This window comes from Bombus fervidus, chromosome 6 (assembly GCF_041682495.2).
Source record: "Bombus fervidus isolate BK054 chromosome 6, iyBomFerv1, whole genome shotgun sequence".
Taxonomy (NCBI): domain Eukaryota; kingdom Metazoa; phylum Arthropoda; class Insecta; order Hymenoptera; family Apidae; genus Bombus; species Bombus fervidus.
The window spans coordinates 10588537-10603522 of NC_091522.1; the positions used below are offsets into that span (position 1 = coordinate 10588537).

The following is a 14986-nucleotide window of genomic DNA, read 5'->3' on the forward strand; positions in this document are numbered from 1 at the left end:
GGTTTTTGTAGTAACCAGAAAATATGGTGTTATTTGTCGGAAGTCATTGCTTCAGTGAAAATTTACCGCGAATCTGTGTGACCGCGACTTCTACACCGACGATGTAATAAACGGGTTGAAATGTAGTGAGTCAAATTACACAAACGAGAATTTATGAAATGGCCACGCGAGTACGACTGGTGCGTCCAATGCGTCGCCTGATGGTCTCTACAGCACTGCCACCTCCCTCCATGCCAACCCCTTTCACCTTCGAACAAATGGCGCAAAATTAAGTTTTATTTTTTCCCTGTATTTCCTAACCGCTGTTAAAATAGCCCGTGTCTCCTAAATAATTAGATACGTAAAAGCGGCTGGGTGGAATAATTTGATTTTCCTCCAATAAAAAAACAGATAACGTTGGTTGAACATGGACTTTTGTTATCTTTCTTCTACTGTTCGAAATAAATTTATATATTACAATGTAAAATCTCTTGAAAAATAAACAGTATGGTTTAGCAGTTTTCTCCAACAAATAATTTGTTTCGTTAGTTAAAAAAAAAGCGATATTCTAAAACAGATGTGCCTAGATATTTACTTATTTACTAAATCCGATTGAAAATACTGTGCAACAGTTCATAGAATCGAAAACTTCAGTATGCTATGGAAGAACAAAATATAAAGCACGGAAAATAAAAGTAATTCGATTAAAACACAAATAAATTGTTCGAGTTGTTCAATATATCGTGTTATTTAATAGAAATTAAACAGATATTTTTAACTGGCAGTTATTTCAAATTATCGCAATAAACTCTTCAATTCCAATTATCTTTAAAACCATCTAGCAACAGAAGATCGAAAATATTCGATTATCTTCGCTACCTTTAAAATCGTTTTGGAATTCTTTGGGTGATAGGCCAGCAGCATTCGTCGCGTGAAACACAAAATAGTTTCGTCGCTTTGTTCCCTACTGTCGCCGCGCAATTTTCGTAGCATTCTCGGAGAACGACGTATTTCGCGGAAAGTCATTATGTCAGGAAAAATTTCACGAATCTGCGCGAACGGTGCTTCTGAACCAACGATGTAATAAAGGGGATGAAATGCACTGAGTCAAATTACGCCAACGAGAATTTATGAAACGGGCACACGGGCACGTCCGGTGCGTCGAATGCGTCCACCGATGTCCTATACGAACAGCCGTGTTCGTGTTACCCATTGACGCCAGAACTGAAACTGGTTTTTATTCGGCCGTACTCTTGTCACCCTTCCGCGATTCAACTTTCCTTTGTTGTCATAATCAACGTCCACGCGGTCGTGGTTATGGTTTACTATCGACAGTCTTGATGTTGCTGACGCAACGCTAACGACACTTTCGAATGCGCTTTGCAATAGAATTTGAACTGGTGCTACGAAAAATACAACCAGTTTCTGAATAGTTTATAAAACTTATACAGATGCCATTTGAATATTTATTTTAAGTTTGGAAATCAAGTTTGTTTATAAGTATTAGGGTACCTATAAAAGGTTATACAAATCTGAATAAGGATTAAGAAATTATTTATTATTATAATTAGAACTCTTATGTAATAAAGAATTTTTATAATCAACAGTACGATAACTTCATCGATAAAGTGTAATTAAATAAAATTTCTGCGTTATTTGCAGACACCGTGTCTTTGGATAAATGTTTCAACTGATCCTAACATTCGTTTAAATCAGATTCAGATTTTCACCAGAGTCTTCTATTTAATATGCTGTCAAGTTCTTTACGAGAAACGTGTTCGACTATGCTTTATGAGATTCCAGTAATATATTTATATAAAATATATTTTGAATTAGATATACAGAATATATAATGAATAACAGAAATAAAATTCTTTGTTCTAATCATAAGTTGTTTTATGTGCATTCACTGATACATTAGGTTGTCCCAAAAGTTTCTTTCGTTTCATAATCTTTTTCATAACAAAATATACAATTATATAAAACATAATGTTTGAAATATTAAATATCAATCAATATTTCCTGAATGGATAGATATACAAATTTTTAACAAATACCAAGCAACGAATGAGAAACGTAGCATCGAAGTTACATTAAATGAAAAATGCAGAATGTTTTAGTAGTTATAAAGTTCAGCAGTGTAAAATTTGTTAATATTATAGAATTGAGTTTCACTATAACGCGTAGAAAGTTGGATATAAATTTTATAGTTAGCCTGAAAGCTTGGTTAAATTGAAGCTCAACTATGAAACCAATTAATGTGAACATTATTTCTGAGTTTCATGATTTCTGTATTATTGCTATTGTTTCTATAGACTACCTACATATGTGAACCGTTACTTTTGTAACAAATACTCTACGATCGAGGCTTACAACCTAAGCTTGCAAACAATGAAGGATCTTAAGTGGAAGTTCCCTTTTTCCAAATGAAAATTTGATTCAACTTTGTTTCAGAAACTATTTTCTAATTTTCATCAGGATCGTCTTAAACCAAAGATCTCACTGTGCTGACAATGAAAGCGTAAAAAAGGAAAGATCGAGTGAAGTTCAAGGTTGTCCACCGCAATCGTTTCTTTCTGTCCCTCAATTAGACATAGCGTATCCTGTTCATCGGTCGACTTCGCGACGAACTTTGACAACCGTCCGGAAGTTTCCGGGACTTTGTTCATTCGTTTGGTCCTTCTCTTAAACCATCATAGCTATTAGTTCCCAAGTTCTTAAGGTTCTATCGAAACTGTCTTTTCTAAGCTCGATAAGCTTTTATCTTTGTCGAACAATAAAGAAATTTCAACAGAATTTTTGACAAACGCGCCACGATAAATACGATACGAAGTATAACAAAACGACAGTGGCAATAATTTTTGAATCGTTCGAAAGCCGAATTCTTTTGTGAAACCAACCACAGCTGAATGTACGCGCGAATACCACATACATGAAAAATAATTTTCTTAAAAGAAACGGAAATGTTAATACGTACGAACCGTAAAAGCATCGCAAAGCTTGCAAATGTGAGGAAAAAAAATGGAAGCAAATACTGTCTGCATATGTTAAGCGACTGGAGTAGATCCACCTTCAAGTTTTTAATTTAACTTTCTGCTACTAATGAACGAATTTTAGAAACTTGAACGCAAACATCAATTTAATTTGTATCGTAGATTAATTGGCGTTTCTAACTAACGCGTTTTAACATACTCGTTTCTAGAAATCATAAAACGTTACATGCTTTCCTTTGCTTCCGTGAACGCCATAGCGATCGCATGATTTCAAGCTCTTCAAGATTTCAAGTGCTTCATTCGCCGCGATATGCAAAGATTATTACAAAAAATTGAACCTTGGATAATTACTTGACAAGCTTATCAATTTATTTCTATACGATACTCCGTTGCGATCGAATCTTTTGCCTAAATTTTGCCTCTGTTTGAACCGCGAAACGGAGTCTTAACGTTTTAAGAAGATCTTTAGCATAAAATTGAAGCGAGAAAACACTTAAGCAACTGAAACTTTCCTATTGTAATATAATATAAGAATACCTAGGAAATCTTCTCCATCAAAATACATGATAATAGTGGGAACACGATTCTTCAAAGAAAAATAAAACCTTACAGTCTTTCATTAATTTCGAAAGAAAGATCTATCGATGGTTGAATCTGTTTCGAAAAGGATTCCAATTACCAGGTTATAAATCTGAACGATAACTCGGTTTCATGAGAGCCTTGAACGCGGCCTTATGGCTATTTGAAATCGCGCGAATCGATAAGCGAACGTATCCAGGAAAAAGAATCAATAGGGTCGTAACGATCCCGACACTTTCTCCCGTTGCTTTCGGCCACTCGAACGAATCGAATTCAGTTATTCCTGGCAGGTCTCACGTAAAATTGGGTAGTCTGAGGAATATTGCTGGAAAGACTTGCCATAGTAGTACGCCGAGGAAGAAGGAGCACGGTGGAACGGAGACATGGCTCTAGAGATTGACTAGAGGGGAATCAGTGGAAAGGAGAAAGAAGAGTAAGGATCTGAGCGAATGGGGATAGGTTAGAGGAATATTAAAGGTCGAGAGTTGAAACACTGGGTAAGGGAACATGTGACTGAGAGAGGCTTCTATTCGCGTTCATTTAGTATTCCGTGGAAGATCTACTCCTCCCTATCTATTACTCTCAACTTCACTCGACCCACGCGCGCGTTTTGTCTTCGTTTCACCGATTTATGGATCGAGAACCGGGTTTGTTACGAGGTTAGCCATGTTCGAATTATCAAGCCACTAAGCCGTTTAGCCGGTCGCCTGTCAAGCTTCGCCAGTTTGCGCTCGTTGGAACCTCTTTACCGGCCCACAGTATTTTCAAATAGCATCCGAAGAAAAAGAGTGTGCGAGAACGAAGGAAAAGTAACAAACTGGAGGAAAAGGAGAGAAATAGAGTAGCTTCATTCTCCTACTCTTTTTCCTACTCCCCATAATATCTCCTTTGAGCTCGTGATGAAAAACTAAAGAGGCTAAAAAGCAACCATAGCGCTCGCGCGCTTTCCCTTTGACCAGGACGAAGTAGACTGACGTATACTTAGAAAAACTGCAAGGACCGACGAAAACCGATCTTTCGTATCCTGGCTAAGCGGAACGCGCTCCTTGAATTTCTCTTCGGTATCCTTCGGCAACCGGTCGCCTCGATAATTCGCTGCGCGACTGAATTATTGATTAAAATGATTTGGTGGTTAGTGGACCGTGTTCTCGCGTTACAAGATTATATATCGGCTACGTGGAAGGAATTCATTCCATTACAAAGACAAAGGATTCGTAATGAAATTATAAACGGATCGGATATGCGAAACTTAACGTTGTTGAGCCTTTGGCTGGTCGCGTTGTTAATTTCAATTTGTACGGTGTTAACGTTAATGAGTTGTAAAACATGGCACCGTGATAGGATCGATAAAGGCTGGTGACAGTGTGTTTTCGAACGTGTCGTTTGTCTTTCTATCGTGACGTTAAATAGAATTGATAATCGATTCAACGGATTGAAGCAATTTTTCAATTACACAACGCAATATTTGAAACAGGTATCTTTAGGAATTTATGTAACTTGCGCTACAAGTATGAATAATTTCTACACGGCAATAAAATATTGGAAATCGCCGAATGTCAGTCATTTAAACGAAGCTTTCCGATATTTTATTCTACGAGATATTCCCTTGAAAAGGACATTCAAGTCGTCACGTTGAATTATCTAATAGCGATAACAGATTGGTAGCGTCGATCCTTTTATTTATGACTTAATAAGTTAGTAACTTGTTAAGCTGCAATATTGTATACGCAAAATCGAGTATGAAAGGATTAAGCGCAACAAAATATTATTAAACGATAACGTAAAATGTAATAAAAACTAAAATAATTTTACTCCAGATATTGTCACTGATACGACATTTGTTAGTTATTAGCGCGATGAAACTAGGTTAAATCTAATTTCGTTCGTTACGAGTCACAACGAGAAATTGTTGGAAAAAATGAATTGTGACGCGTGACATTATTCTTCGTGAGATAATAGACGGTCTTTAATCAAGCGGAACACGGTATAACGGAGAGTTTCTAAGCTGCGACCGTTTGCTGTTCGTAACTTATAATTGGTACAAGTTGAGGTAGATCGAGTCCTTTATTCGACCAATACCTTTTAAACATCCTTGAACGGATAATAGAAAGTTGTTTGTTTAACGTATTAAATTTCATTAATTAATTATAATTATATTCGTTAGTCGTATAGCAGTAGGCTAGTTTTATCGTAATAAAATAAATAGTATCTCTCGCGTTTCTTTTTTTATTTTTCATCACCTTTGCGGTTACAATGACTTGAGAAAAGAATATACAAGTAGCTCTTTTCGAAGTCCAACGAGACGATGAAATTTCATTTGCTACTGTTCAAGTGCTTTCATGTAAATATTTCCATTGAAATGGAACACATGCTCCCTGCAAGTCATTCTTTCTTCCAGTTGTGAAACACGTAATACGCTTCAACGATGCAAACAGAATTTCGCTTTTGTAATCCGGCGAAAGTCTGTTAAACGTCTCGTTAAAAATCACTGTCGCCGTGAGATCTGAACGATGAAAACCGAGAAACTTTGTGCTAAATGATTCACTGATTTTACGAGGTCCCGTGGAACATGCATAATTTCAAACACACTGCCTCTGTCAAATTACAAATTAACATGTCAGGATTACAGACATACTGACAGAATTATTATATATATTAATGATATTTGTGCAACGCGAAAACAATACAGGTGTACTGTTTACCATTGATCAAACGGCGCGGTCGTTGTTTCCCATTCAAATTTGCATATTAATTAATGAAAACTCTTTGAACTTCTGACTGCCGGTGCAACAAAGAAAAGTGTAATCAAGTGAAATATCGATTTCACTTGGATTACACGTTTTCGACTGTAAATATATGTACGCGAAAGTTTATCACGCTACTACCGTCGAAAATCAAGATCTCTCGTTCTAGCGTTTACTTGGACTGCTAAAATAACAGGATCCATTGAATAAAATGTACGATCGACGATGTATTTAACAGTAACAGTTTCCATCATTCTTTGTCGACACATTTGCCACTGCTAATTAACATAATTTTATTGCAGTGACACTTTTATAACGTAAAATAGATTGTCGTTATACGTAATTATTTCTTTAATTCGTTCTTCGGTATAATTATTTATTTACACATGAATTTCGTTATTTCTTATTAATTTTTATTATATATGTTTAATAAAACTGAGACTATTAACGAACTATTGGAATACTGAACTTAATTAATATTTGTCACGCCAATATCGCAGACGTTGAAAACCTCGTAAGAGCGTAAAAATTCAATTGGCATCAGGCAGAATTAACGAGTTAACCTTTCTTAAGTGGACTTTTTCCTCCTGCTTCTTTCCCTGTTCTTCTTCGCAACACTTAGATGCTAATTAATATTCTACGTCCATTATGACGGGCTACTTTGAATCACAATTGCGTGCCTTTCATCGAATACTGCTTGAAGTATGTTTATTTAATCATTTTGGTAAACTGGGATCATTTGGCGTGAAATGGTTACTCTTTCCTGATATGCTCATTATGTTTGTTTTCGGTCTTATAAAACAGAACTATGTAAAATCTTATAAATTCAGATAGATAATTCTGTATTATTGACATGTACTTTCTACTGCACGTGTTCCTATACTTAGTAGGTTTCAATACATAATTTCATAACAACGAAGGGTCATTATGCGTAATTACGTATGTTCATATTCACACAAATACAGTGCAAAGAAAAAATCGATTCACACAGAACAAGAATTTCGAAATGCAATTTAGTTACTAAACTTTGCTTAATATTCTGCAAAACTATTTACAAATATAGTTGTATAGCCAGATGGGAAACCGTATAATAACTAAATCACAACTAATTTTTCAATAAAGTTCAATACCGTATGGTACTACTCTATGACACTATCGTCATTAATTAAAATTTTGAATAATCTTACGCCAACAACTAATCTCTAATTTTCAATTTTACGCCACGACGCACCGGTATATCAAAGCGAACAAAATATTTCGCGCGAATAAGAGCAACGAGATTTCAAAAAGAGAAACAGAGAGAGAGAGAGAGAGAGAGAGAGAGAGAGAGAGAGAGAGAGAGACACTGTACAATCAGATTTTCCTTGTAGACAGCTGAAAAACATTACGTGGGTGATTCAGTACGAGCGTAAACACAAACGAAAACGAACAGCCGAGTGAAAACTGCCGTTAATTTTCGGAACAACACCGAAAAATCATTGTCGGGTAACGTGCGCATGGGAACCACCGGTACACGTACCGAAAGAACAAAACGGTCTCGCGCGGCAGAAGAGCTCGAATGAGTGCAGGCTAAAATCAGATAGACGCTGCCGATCGATGAAAATCAACCTTTATTTTGCCCGATCGAGTTTCAAACCGGCGCGGCGTATGCACGCGTGTATCGTACGCGAACCCGTGAAACCGCTGACCAGGACTAGCGACGCTTTGTCATCGAGATTTCGGTCAATTTGCGGATTATCCTCGATCGCGGATTTTAATAGCGATAGGAAGCGTGGCCCACGGATAGACGTGGTGCACGTGCAAACAGACGTGCGTGCGAATTTACACTCTGCACACATTGGAAGGGAAGGCAGCCGCGTAGACGCGAATACATACGAATGTCCGCGGCTACTTCCACACCTGAGGGATCTATACGTGCCCACGGGGATTCCCGCTCCAACAAATTTCGTTGGAATTGGAATAAAAGTAATTAGAGACATTCGTGTCGTCCTGTAATTAGCTTGTGTGTGCACTTTCCAGCACGCTACCTCCCCGACGACTAATGCGATTCTTGTGACAGTGTCGTCCAATTTCATGCCGCAGTATCGCAGCCGGTTATTCCAAGAGACACGAAAGCCGTTTATCTATCTCGGCAAATAAAAGGAGCAAAGTGGTGGATTATAGGCAGGGAAACGAATTGGTATAGTTACGATCGCGAATATGATCCTCCTCCGTCGTTGGCTTTCCGTTTTTAGTTCCTTCTATAGTCCTCTCTGTCGATTAATATAGCCGTTAACCGCTGGAATAAATGTAACGGCAAATGAAAATCACTGGTTTGTCGATCCAATAGAAAAACTGGCAAACCTGTACAGATCCGTTGATAATTTTCATGTAACGAATTCTGCTTTTCCTTTACTTTTTTTTTTTTTTTTTTATTTTTAAGAAATTAGTGGAAGATGGAGTTGGTCGGGTTTTCTCTTGAAGGAACATATAGAATGCAAGCGATTGAATTAGATTTCAAGCTACGTATGTGGTGATTTTTGCTCTCGTGTTACATTGAGTAATCTTATTTTTGTCGCTTTGCACTGAAATTTATATCTGAGAATATTAATTTTCATATGTTTAATTATTGTTTTATTTGATGTAGAAATTGTGATAAAAAAACATTTAAGAAATATTTTTCCATCTCTTTTTAAGGATGACATAATACAAATTTCTAGAAAAATATAAAGAAATAAATATTGTAATATTATACAAGAAAACGTGATATATTTACGGTTCTATGATCTCGAAATAATTAATATATCACTGGGGTAGTTTTAAGTAGTTGATTTGCTGAATGATCGGGCTTTAAGTATTCGCATTCAGCAAAATGCGAAATACGTTCAACCTATATTGAAACGCAATTGAGATGAGACCAAACTATTCTCGCAAACGGAAATGCATGCTTACATCCTGCAGTTTCACTCAACAAGACCATTACTCCACCTTACTATTATTCTCTGACCTACTTACGCTGCATCCATTGTCAGTAAAACCTGTTTAACTATCTTTATCCACGCTGCTGATCTCTATTTCTTTTTGTCATAGCCTAGACTTAAAGCTGCTGCGTAACGAAGGAACTTCTCCCTCCCTCTTCTCTACTCATCTCGTCTCTTCTTTCTTATTTTTTTACCAGCCACATATCAAATACATGTCTCGAGTTGAAATTCATGACACGAATTATACGCAAGACAGCGTCAAGTAAGACTTAAACGTTTACAATTCACAAAGAAGTTATTTACATGTATACACATATACACTAATTATAAATAGATTAAAATAAATTGGAAATTACAAAGTCCTGTTACAGTCGTTGGATTTTTACGTCTGAACCAGATTCTCGTTTTAACCAACAAGAAGAAATCTAATATTTCAACAAAATTGATATAGATCAATAGCAATTATTTCCCCCTTTTTTTTTTTTTTTTTTTTTTTGTCAACTTGTAAAGTTATTTAATGGATTAAGATTGGGTTAACTTTGATATTAGGATTTTTCCTATTTACATACTGATCATTATACTTATGTATCGAAAAGGAAAATTGAAGGATCGAAAATACAGCAGAAAATATCGCTACGATATTTTTAGTCATCATAAACAACGAATTCATGCCCTTCCTCCCACGACGTGACGATATTTTCCGTCGTATTGTTCAAATTGACCAGCTTAATTTAAAAGAGAGAAAATCCATTTCCAGTCGGATTTAACAATAAGTCAAAAATGACACGTGTAAAATTGAGAAGAATAACGGTTGAAATGACAGTGAATTCAACTCGATCGGGCGCGCGTCACTGGTAATTCAAATATCATCAAAGCTCGTATCCAAACTCGTATCTCATTTCTGACTTTAATTTAAAGTCTAATACATCGAGCGGCAACGGGGAAAAAGATAATATTACGATTACACGAGGGTTTCCAACTGAACTTAAATATTTCCCCAATACCTCGTGTCCCAATAGTATGCAATTTTGACGTAACCGGTTGGCCTGATTTACCGTGTCCCTCGTAATTTCCACGAAAGCTCTTTAATTTTCGCAAAGGCTTAACGTGTTTCGGGAAACTACGTGAAACGTTTCCCCGCTGGTGGCATTGATTCATGGTTGTGCCTTACCATTGTTTTGCCGTCGTTTATAAATCACTATTAGTTTATAAATAGAAACCGGGACTAATAAATTTGCCTCTGCGAACAGCAAGCATCATGGTGCGAACACCATGGCAATTTAAGATCCTTCCATTTCACCAGGGACCACTTGCACAATTGAACTAATATTATTAGCGAAATTTTAGAACTAATATTATTAGCAGAACAAGCCTCAAGTTACATGCTACCGGTGCCAATAAATTCTCTCGCGTAACTGTAACAAGTTTGACAATAAAACAAGTAATGTGAACGGTGGATTCTACAAATTACATTTGACAAAATATAAACAGTTTGATGTAACTAAAACCGTAAAATCGTAGATTCGCGTATTTGTAATATTCTCAAATTATAACAACAACAAGAATCTAGAACTCACGATTTGCCGTTTGTCGGTGGAAAAGTTCATGACAGAAGTCACCCTTGTTAAATTTTTCATAATTTTTCATTATGCCATTATAGTTACAATTTCGTGTACGTGTAATAGGCGTATGTAATTTTCGTAACACTAATTGCATTTTGTATTTTATATTCTTTCGTTTCTTCCTCCTTAACAAAGGTAGAAGTAAATAAATCGTGTTACATTTTAATAATACGCGTGTTAATGCGTCAAAAAAGTTCGTAGAGGTAAAATTTTTTCTATAATATTTTATATTTAAGGGGCGTGTACTTTTGTATGCGACCGAATATATGCATTTCATTTGAGAAATTATTTTAGTTTCACCGTGTACGCCAAGTTGCGATGTTTAAAAGCGATGTTCGAGCGCGATTATAAATTTACACTGTTTATGTGCAAAGAACGAGGATCGCTTATTTCGATTTGTTCATTTTACCTCAATCTAAATAAATACCATTTGTCCTCCTCTTTTCGGCGTTTAATGTCGCGGTTAAAAGCGAACACTCTGTGTGTTTAAGCATAAATTAATAATGACAAAGCTAATGGCCAGCAGCAGAATTTTACCCGCGAATAATTGATAATTTTCTACCGCGTTTATCTCTTTATGTGACTGTACGGCTTCTTTTTCCCGATATTATGCGCGATATAATTATATCTCAACCCGCGGGTATTTTAAATCCCTTTGAATTTTAATCGTTACTTTGCCGACAAGCAAGTTTCTACGACATTTAATACCATAAGCTTCCCCTGGCAATGGAAACAAATTTTGTTTGCGAATCGCCACGCTAATTATTCAGTAAATTGTGAATTTTTACTATTACGTAACATAAATGTTCTACCGCTGAAAATACGAATATTAAAACTCGCTAGTTTCAGAAAATGAATATTTCAATGTACTTAGTATTTTAAGATTAATAGAATACAAGCATTTTACATTCTAAAAATACAGTGGCTCTACAAAAGTATTTGTACAGAACAGGTATACATATTATGTACGTTATTGTTAGAATTTAATCTTAAAGTTAAGATTAATAATCTGTGGAAGATACAATGTTTATGTTAAAATAATATTTAGTGATATTTATTAAACAGAACTACAGAACCAAATGTATATAAGCGAGTGATCTGTGTGGATGCCTGTGTAAGAATATTTGTGCCTATGCGTGTAATATCGTTGTATTCCAACAGTTATACAAAACATTTTGAAATTTTATTAGAGAGGTATACCTGTCGAATCGCACACCGACATCGCGTAACTCGCGTCTGATTAATAGCGCTACTGTTTCAAAATATATTATATAACACCTACGATAGAGTCATGAAAGTTTTCCATGGCATCAAGTTACAATTCAAATACTTTCGTAAATCACTGTACCAGTTGTACTTTATAAAGTAGCCTTAAAAATACTGCAAATAGCTTTCACAAATTACAAAACTGCTGTCAGAGTGATCGGTAAATTTCTTAAAATCAATTAACGCTCGAAACTATATTTTTCCAAATACCTAGGATATTTATTTGAGCCAACAAAATAACTCGCAAATATTAGTAAAATTATTGTGACGTTAGATTCAGCGTATGATAACGGTGCGCCAATAATTCACACATAATCCAAAACTGCCTTTCTACGCTTTCAGCAAAGCTGTCCCTGTTCCTATCCGTTGAAATGTTAAATACAATGAACCGCAGGCGACAACGCATTCCTCCGGTCTAGATCTAGATCAGGCCCGATGAGATAAACTCGAAATTACATTCAGTCCGATATCACAAATTCAACACCGCCATCAACGTTAATAACTCTGAAATGATACCCAGCGAACCTCTAATTCGGCCGTCTTCGATTCAAAAGCATAAAAGGGAAGCCGAACGTACGAGAGGACGTTTGACGTTAATTGCACAGCTCCGATGGACGAAGAAGAGGCTCCTCCTTTCTAGGTATCATCGACAAAGACGGGTTAATCCGTTCCGCACTATCGGCCGAGCCGCTCGCGCGACGAATGACAATGGAGGTAGACAACAATGGTGGAAGAAAGAGAACATGGTTTGAAAGACGAGAGGAGAAGAACAAGACCGAAAGAAAGGGAGAAAGTAGTGGAGCCAAGGTGGAGGTACGAGAGGAGAGAAAGAGAGGCAAAACAGAGGGGAAAGGGTGATACGCGGGGAGAGATAGAGAGAAAGGGCAGAATCCAGCGAAGAAAAATCGTCGCTAGGTCATTCGTGTAACCCGCAGAACAAGCCGTTGTTACGCCATCGGGATTCAACGAGAGGATTGGGAGTTCGATGCCCTGCTGCCGAGACCAATGTACCTTCGGAAACTTTACGAAAAGGCAGCATAGATACCGGGTGGCAAGGGTGACATAGCAAAGGACATGCCAGCAGCCCATGGATAATAGTCGACGTGTCTTCTCCGGGAAATTAGAGAGACCGTGCGAAGGGAGAAGAGAAGAACGTCGAGGAGCACGGCGTTCAACATCGGGAGAGGATTAAATGACAAAATATCACTCAGAGAGGTGCACTGAGCGCGGAGCTTGGAAGCTCCGGCATTTGAGAGAGAACGATGGCTGCTACGTGACCAAAATATTCTCCTGTGGGTTGCGCAAGAAGCGAGACGAAGAAGGATAGAACGAACGGCGAAGGGTCACGGAGAAAGACAGAGACGGAGATAGGAGAGCACCTGCACTCTTCACCGACCCTGAAATATATAGGGAAAATACCACTGTCTAACCTAACGAGAAGAGGACCTTGACCACCGATATGCAGTCACAGGTAGCAACGTGAATTACTATACTTTGGAATACTTATGTCGAATCTCTGGCAAAGCGTTTGAGAAACTTCGATGACTTGCTGCTGGCACTTGTGCCGCATTTTGTTACGTATTGAGTACATATTAAGTGATGTAATTAAGGAGCATGTTCAGCAAAGCATAATAATGAATAGGCCTCGAAATTAAATTTCCACGGTGAAACGTTGGCTTGAATGGTAGTTGGTCTGATGTAAAATTTCTGTTTACATCGGTTTTGGTTTTATTAATACGTCGACAACTGAACAAATTTTGTATGCCTTGTTTATAGACGGAGTTTATTAAATAATAAAGTATGCGTTTCGTAATAAATTCACCAATTTTCATTGTTAGCACAGCAGAAGTATTAAAATTGTATGGATATGACTGTTTGTTTAATTTTGAAGTTTCAATTAATTCTAACATAACCAGTTACAGATAAAATTGTTACTGTTTTAAATTTGTGTGAAATGGAAAATAACATTTTCGTGTACATTTTGGATAGTATTTCAGTACAAGTAACAAACAGAATGGAGAATCAGGCAATTTGTCAAATACAGCGCTAAAATATCAAAATTGTAATTTTATCCTACGTGTCACAATTATCAATGTTCAGTGTTTGCAAAAAAATTTGAAACTACCGATTTTTGTTACGCGATACCACAAATGTCGTAAAATGAAGCTGGAAAGTCTTGAAAATAAAAAAATAGTCACGTTAAAATACATCGAAGAAACAACAAATTCATAAATTGATTTTTTCTTGTGATAAATGTATACAGACTCTTGACAATAATCATGAAAACTGGTAATTCGTAGTTCATACCGACGCTAAAAAGAGTTTCCTTCATACGTTCTTCATTTTTTTATATTGAACATAACTTATTCAGTGACTCATCTTTGTACACGGAGTTTATCTTACCCTAGAATTATGAAAGGGAACAAAAGTTACTGATAAGCACGAACGCAGTTCGTTTGTTGGCATTGTACGTTAAATATTTTCCCTCATTGGCGCGACTTTTCGCAAGGCTTCGCGCAGCAATCGGGAACATTCGCGAAAAGTACTCAAAACGAGACACTTGTTAACATCTGGCAGTAAACTTGTTATCTTTCAACCGTTCTTATCGCGCAGCCGGAGTTTTATACTTCTCACCCTTTTCTCTCTCTCGCTCTCCTATACATTTTACAACGTTCCATTAACGGCATAGTCGCGTTAAAGTGCAGCGTTCTTCCATTTTTTTCTTTCTCGTCTCTTCTTCGCTCGGTCCGCCCTGTACTGTCCTTGTTTCTCTCGTTTCCGTTTCGCGGTTCTCAAGAGAAATCTCATTTCCCCGTCTAGCGACGTAACCGACCCGCATTTTC

The 14986-nt window shown here is 36.9% G+C and overlaps 1 protein-coding gene across 10 annotated transcripts in view; it reads right to left on the reverse strand.

Moving 5' to 3' along the window:
- The window catches only part of LOC139987909 (uncharacterized), a 586680-nt gene that overhangs the window by 186037 nt on the left and 385657 nt on the right, over nt 1-14986 (reverse strand). The gene's annotated exons all lie outside the window — the stretch shown is intronic.